The following is a 6,692-nucleotide window of genomic DNA, read 5'->3' as shown; positions in this document are numbered from 1 at the left end:
TGATTTATATCATACATAAAAAAGTATGAAAATAAATTAATACATAAATAAATGTTTAGACGATGATAAATTAAAATTTTAATTCCAAAGTTGTTTTTCTTATCATAATACTTTACTCAAATGTAATGGTAGTAGACTATTCAAATGTAATTAAAGCAAATTAAAATAAATTAATAGAATAATTAAAAAACTCACATAATAAAATCACTAAATGCAAAAATATTATTATATGAACACCTCAAATCACTATTATCATTATGATTTTTCTCCATTGTTTGAAATTGAAGTTTACATTAAATATTAAAAATTTAAATTTAAATTTCAAGATATAAGATTTAAAATTTTGACCAATCTATCTATCTATTTATATAAATATATAAAAACAGAAACCTAGAAGCTTATATGGCATAATTTTAGGGTATCAAAATGTCTATGTGGTAAAATGTTAATCTATTGAGTTAGAAATAATTTTATATTTTTTCAAATTATTTTTTATTATGACAATTTAATCAATATCATTAATAATATCTTTAATTTTTAAATAATTAATAAAATTAATAACATCATTAATATTTTAAAAACTGTTCACTTTCTTTTTTAAATAATTACAATATCATTAATATTTATTCTCTTCATTTTCCTTTTTCCATTGTTACAAAATTTATTTGGATGTCTATTTAAATATAAATTAAATCATAAATCAAATCAAGTCATACTTTCAACAAAAAGAAATAAATTCTTTGCAAACAATATAATACTATATATTTTTATGGCATTTTATTGATATAAGTTTGATCAATATGATGATGATGATGAAATTACAAAATGTATTCAGTTTTTTTACGATAAAATAAGGTATGATTTTGTGATTTATAAATTATTCTATACCTATTAGAATAAAATTCGTTTCTAATGTCATTATTTTTGATAGATAGATAACTATTTTGTGTCTAAATTGATGTTTATATTTATTTTGTGAAGGAGATGACAGTACTTTTGAACTATTCCAAATCAAGGCAAACTTTGATGAAACTTTTTTTAAAATTTTTAATATTTAGTGAATTATGCTCAGATTTTAGATTATTTATTCAAAATGAATTCAAGTAAATAATATTTTTAAAAAGTATTTTAAAATCTATTAAAATATTTCTAGAAATTAAAAATTTTGAGCTTATTTATAAACTCGATTTATGTATGTATATGTTAATATATTGATCCTTTTGCAAGAATCTGAGAGAAAAAATTGACTATTTGGACTCTTGAAAATAATTATTTATTATAATGAAAATAATATTTTTATTTTTAAACATTATATAACATCCGCACGTAAAGCGCAAGAAGACGACCAGTTTAAATTAATATGTGAAAATTAGTTGAAGTTATTTTGCATTACACTATATTAAATTAAAAGTAAAATTATAGTTTATAAAGATAATTTACAACAAATAACTCAATTTATTAAAAATTTTAAACTATAATTTAAAAAAAATAATAAATTTTTTAATCTCTTGGATTTGAATTTTGGGTATGGGGCGGGTTCAGGTTTATAATAGTAATGGCTATACCCTACCCATACTCGAAATAAAACTTTCGGGTTTTATCCATACTCTATCCAAACTCAATCAAAACCTTAAAATTTGTTTGACTGGAATTTTTGGGTTCGGTGCATACCCATAGGGTGGGGTTGATAGCCATCCCTATGATGAGTGTCTTGATTGTCTTATCCTTTAAATGAGGTCGGAGGTTCCATCCTCATGAATAAAGTAAATACTTGCAGGAATCACTATACTCAATTCTTAGTAAGCTGACTTAGTACGAGCATGATTTAATTTTGCCGAGTGGCCTAAGAATACTTGTGATTAATAAAATAAAATAAGAAAAGATGCCTTAATTTTCAAGAGAAAAAAAAATTATTGATTGATTACGTAAAATTAGTTGGACACGTCACCTCTTATTTAGTTATTTACAGTGTGTATGTTTTTTTTTTTTTTTTTTTTTTTTTTTTTTTAGGGGGAAAGTTATTTATATCTTATATATGGAGAGTCCAATATGTCTGAATTTACAATGCCTTTAAGTAAGTGAGGCAAAGAAGCAAAAGTGAAAAAATTACAATTAACTGAGTACAATCTGCTGTAACGAGCTAGGAAATTAGCTGCTTGATTTCCCTCTCGATAGACATGGCTGAAAGAGACATTGGTTCCCGAGACTAGATTCTTGATCTGTTTGGCCAAGCGAGGCTTACCTGCTGAATCGGAGGAGATGATGAAGTCAATATTAGATTTGGAGTCACTCTCTATGTTGAGGGGAAAGGCGTTTAATTGTTGACTCCAACGGAGACTGAAAAATAAGGATTGGAGCTCTGCATCTTCAGAATCACTTGCATGAATTGGGAAGCAATATGCAGCGATTAGTGTGTATGTATATATGTATATATTCAATTAGTTTACCATGTTTTTCTTCTTTTGAGGGAGTGGGCAATGACTAGAGATAAATTTTTTAAAATGATGAATTGTTGTTGAGAAGAGTCTTCGACACTTTTTCTCCAACCTTAAATGAAATTGAGAGTTTCATCCTTATGGATAGAGTAAAAACTTATTGAGAGCTTCATATTAAAAATATTTAATTTAAAAGGGAACACCAAAATTTTCATTTATATATTACAAAATTTTTAATTTACAATATAATATAATGGTATGTACATATACAGTTTTAGAATAAATTCAGGTTCGAATATTGCTCTTTAATATCTAAAAGATAAATAAACACAGATCCAGTTCCCATATTATTACTAAATGGGTCAAATTGTTTATCATCAAGTATAAATTTTTCAATATGTGTTCGTAAATCAACTAAATAAAATAACAATTAAAACTCCATAAAACCATTATTTAGTCCTACCTTAAGCAACCAAATTCTCATTTACTTTTTATGTATTAAAAGCAGTTATATATTACAAAGCAATCCAAGACATACTATTATGGTAATCATGGAGATAATGCATCTTCGACCTTTCTCTATGTTTAATTCCTAATTTCTAAGCAGATAGGCAAATTTGAAACATGAAAACTGCATTGCCCACTGCATTACCAAACAACAGTGACGTCATGGATCTTTAAAATCAACCATATCACATTCGATTGTGACATCATACATTTGACCCTTTTCACATAATTGAGCTTTGTACCATAAAATTTTTTTCCAAAAATATGCTCCCTTTTTAGCAATAAAATGGCAGCGGAGTGTATTGAGGTAATATCAATTTTTGGGTAAGAAAAATATTTCACGTTCTAAATTCTAAAAAATAACATATATATACAAATTGGCAGAGGAACTCATATTCATTTAAATTAAAAGTAACAACCATAATAAAGTAGCAATTAATCAGACACTAAACAGTTTAAAAATAGAAAACTACAAAAACTGATGTTAAAAGAGCCAAACTACTTAAAGCCATAGGCACGACAGCTCTTCCATTCTTATTTATCTTTTTCTTGGCAATCTTGAATACCGGCTTAGCTTTCTGTCAATTTTGTCATTTATAGAAGTACTCTAACTGATTGGGATTGGGACTTCAAAGGAAGGGAGAGTGAGGAAATACAAACGTTTCAGGTTTGATATAAATATATCTAAATAGATATAACTATAGATAAGAAAATATTCAAAAAATTTAAAGTGATATATATCTATATATAGAAAAGATTTTTTAATATATATATATATCTATTCAATTAAACCTTAAAAATAAAAAAAAATTAAACATCTGTAAAAATAGAAAAAATAGAAAGTTGAAAAAGTAGAATGCCACGTCAGCATTTTTGATATGTTTTTTGCTTCAGGATTATATAGATATATAGATAAATGGATAAATGAATAAAAATTACCTGGATTAACAACTACTTATCGATTTAAAATTTAATTCTAAAACTATAAAAAGTTATATAATTTTAGTGACCGATTACTGACAGATTACCAAAAGATTACCAATAAAGTTTACAAATGAATTCAAATTTTGTCAATAAAAAGCATGACATAAATTCATGCGTAGTTTGATAATTTATCAACTGATTATTGACTAAATACTGACAGATTGGAGATCGATTTCTATAAAATTTTTAAATTTCAAAGAGGCATAAAAAAGTTGTTAATGACAAAATTCAGTGATAAATCACTGACATATTACTGACTAATTAGCGATAAAATTTTCTGTCGCTAATCTGTAGGTATTTACTGATCAATTTTTTTTAAAAAAAAAAATTTACGCGAAATAAATAGGCGGTAAGAACAATATTCAGCAACGAAATTTCACAGTGAAATATTTGTTTCTTTCATTTGTTTTTTTAACAAAATCCTTATAGTTTTGATGCATATAATTTAACTTTAATTAGACTATAAAATATATCAAATTAATACAAGTAATATATGATATTTAATCCATGACACCATTTGATTACAAAATAATAATAGTACTTATTATTGAAGAAACAAAATTAGTATTTCAAAGGAACCTTAGTTTTCCTTCATTGAATGGAGGGTAGCTGTGTGATTTTCAGAACTTGACCCTCAGTTGTATTATATATATATATATATATATATATATATTAAAAAAATTAATTGTAACCAATTTTATACCTAACCAAAAGAATTGTAAGTCGGCGTATTTCATTGTTCTTTATGGGTAACTTTATATATAGCAGCAAAACACTATTGGAGCATTATCCACCCCCGTAAAATTAAGGGAAAATGTTCATTTTGCCCCTGAACTTGGGCTTAGTATTGAAAATGAACAAAATTCACTTTTTTTTTTTTTTGTCAAAAATCCCTGCAACTTGCATAAAATGGCTTAAGAAATCCATTTTTCACCTTGAGTCTTGGTTATGATATCCACACGATCAACTTTGATTTTTAAATTATTTTTATTAAATATTTAAGGTTTAGAAATCTCTTACGTTGTATGTAAAGCTACTTCATTTTTTGGGACCACTGAGTCTACCACTTAGTCATAGGGTTAATTTTCTCTCGTGGTAACTCGAGTATAAAAGTTATTGCTTAATTATTTATATACTTCAATTCGTCGCTTAAAAATATATGAACTTTTATTATACTAATAAAAAAGTCAATTAGCTCATTTTTAAGTTAGGAATCGATTAAATGCTGACATGTCATTACTATGTTAACTAATAAATGAATTAAAAAATTCCATGTTAGAAATTATTTTCTCTCTCCTGCCCACTAAAAGATCTCACCCATCTAGTCCCATATTGTTTATCCCACTCTAAGAATATTTTTTAATTTAAAATAAGAAAATTAAAAATTATGTCAAAGATACATGCCCATTATTATTATTAGGGAAATTTATTATTTAGTCAGATTTTACAAAATTAACCAACTAATCTAAGGTTTTGCCAAAATATCTAGCTAGTCCCTCAGGTTTAACTTCGTCTAATTAAAAGGTCCTTTCGTCCGAAAAGTTGGTTTTTTTCCGTTAATTATAGACTAAAAGACTAAAACACCCCTCCCTAACTGAAGTGGACCATAAGGGAAAATTATTATCTAGTCCCTCAGGTTTTACATAATTATCTAACTAATCCCAAGTTTTGCGCAAATATCTAACTAGTCCCTCAGGTTTAACTCCGTCTAATTGAAAGGTCCTTCAATCCGAAAAGTTAGTTTTTTTCCGTTAATTGAAAACTAAAAGACTAAAACATCTCTCCCTAGCTGACGTGGACCAGTATGAAGTGACCTTTTAATTACTTAAGTTTCCGAAAAGTAAATACCTCTTCAAAAAAGCAAATACCTCATTTTTCTTTTTACCCCAAATTATCATCATAGTTTCTTTTTTAGAAAAAAAGTAATAAACATAATTTTCTATTTTATTCATATTTAATATGCAAATTTTATCAAGAAACATTACTATTATCATTCATAAAATCAAAAAAAAAAAAAAAAAACAAAGTATTCCATCTATTCATAAATACTTTTAATGTTTTTATGGTAATTAAGTAAGTAAATTTATTCTTATAAATTATAACAAAATATTAATTAATTTTATTACGTAACCTTAAGTAAGAGAGGAGATGTTATATGATTTTGGAAAATTATAAAAATAATTATTAAATTTAATATAAATAAGGATAAAATTGAAAAAAAAAATTAATTACTCATTAATATTCTAAAAAAAAAAGATATTTGCGGAGAAAACACCGGCTCTAAAATAATAGTTATTTATAGATAAAAAAAGTAATTATTATTGCCACCTATATTATTATAATTTCATAACTTTGAATATGAATATTAATATTTAATGCAAAGTTATCTGTGCAAAAGATAAACTAGGTATATCATTATGGCATGAAAGGAACAAAAGGGAAACAAACTGGGTATATCATTATCGCTTCATACTGGTCCACGTCAGCTAGGGAGGGGTGTTTTAGTCTTTTAGTCTTCAATTAACGGAAAAAAAAATAACTTTTCGGATGGAAGGACCTTTCAATTAGACGGAGTTAAACCTGAGGGACTAGTTAGATATTTGCGCAAAACTTGGGATTAGTTAGATAATTATGTAAAACCTAAGGGACTAGATAATAATTTTCCCTTATGGTCCACGTCAGTTAGGGAGGGCTGTTTTAGTCTTTTAGTCTATAATTAACGGAAAAAAATAACTTTTCGGACGGAAGGACCTTTTAATTAGACGG

This window comes from Jatropha curcas, chromosome 9 (genome assembly GCF_041381405.1).
Source record: "Jatropha curcas cultivar XTBG-Jc1 chromosome 9, XTBG_Jcur_1.0, whole genome shotgun sequence".
NCBI classification, from domain to species: Eukaryota; Viridiplantae; Streptophyta; class Magnoliopsida; order Malpighiales; family Euphorbiaceae; genus Jatropha; species Jatropha curcas.
Note: the sequence above shows the minus strand (reverse complement) of the source record.